This window comes from Desmodus rotundus, chromosome 11, assembly GCF_022682495.2.
Source record: "Desmodus rotundus isolate HL8 chromosome 11, HLdesRot8A.1, whole genome shotgun sequence".
NCBI lineage: Eukaryota > Metazoa > Chordata > Mammalia > Chiroptera > Phyllostomidae > Desmodus > Desmodus rotundus.
This window is the reverse complement of record NC_071397.1, coordinates 63100560-63101338: the sequence shown is the minus strand read 5'-3', so window position 1 is coordinate 63101338 and position 779 is coordinate 63100560. Positions and strand designations below refer to the sequence as shown.

Here is a 779-nt window from a genome sequence, read left to right as displayed (position 1 = left end):
CAAAGAGATAGTAATTATAAAAGATGACATAGAAATAATAAAAAATAACCAGTCAGGAATGAAGAACATAATATATGAAATGAAGAATAAACTAGAAGAAACCAATAGCAGATTAAATGAAGCGGAGTACTGAATCAGCAATTTGGGAGACAAGGTATCAGAAAAGACCCAATTAGAGCAGAAAAAAATGTAAAAAATGAGGCTAGTGTCACTTCTATAGCACACATACTAAAATTGGAGTGCTACAGAGAAAATGAGCATAGACCCTATGCAAAGATGACATGCAAATTCTGAAATGTTCCATATTTTTTTATGCCCTGGACATTGTGGCTCAGATGGTTGGAGCATTATCCCATAAACCAAAAGGTTGCGGCTTGAATTCCCAGTCATGGCACATGCCTTGGTTGTGGGTTCAGTCCCTGGTAGGGACTGAAATGAACATGCAAGAGGCAATTGATATTTTTCTCTTACATCAGTGTTTCTCTCCTTCCCTCTATCTCTCCCTCCACCTCTCTCTATAAAATCAATAAGCATGTCCTTGGGTACAGACAAAAAAATTAAAAATTTGAAATGAGGATAATTTATGGGACCTCTGAGACAACATCAAGCTTAAGAACATTTGCCTCATTGGGGGACCAGAACGAGAAAAGACAGATCAAGGGATTGATCTATTTGAAGAAACAATGACTGAAAACTTCCTTAGACTTGTCAAAGAAAAAGACACACAAGTTCAGGAAGTGTAGAGAGTCCAAAACAAGATAAACTCAAATAGGCCCACA

General features: G+C 37.1%; 1 non-coding gene across 1 annotated transcript; it reads left to right on the top strand.

Annotated features, from left to right (window-relative positions):
• The first annotated feature begins 205 nt into the window (after positions 1-205).
• LOC112297470 (U6 spliceosomal RNA) lies at positions 206-310 on the top strand. The gene has a single exon (XR_002974040.1). It is a non-coding gene; the product is annotated as a U6 spliceosomal RNA (small nuclear RNA).
• The last annotated feature ends 469 nt before the right edge of the window (positions 311-779 follow it).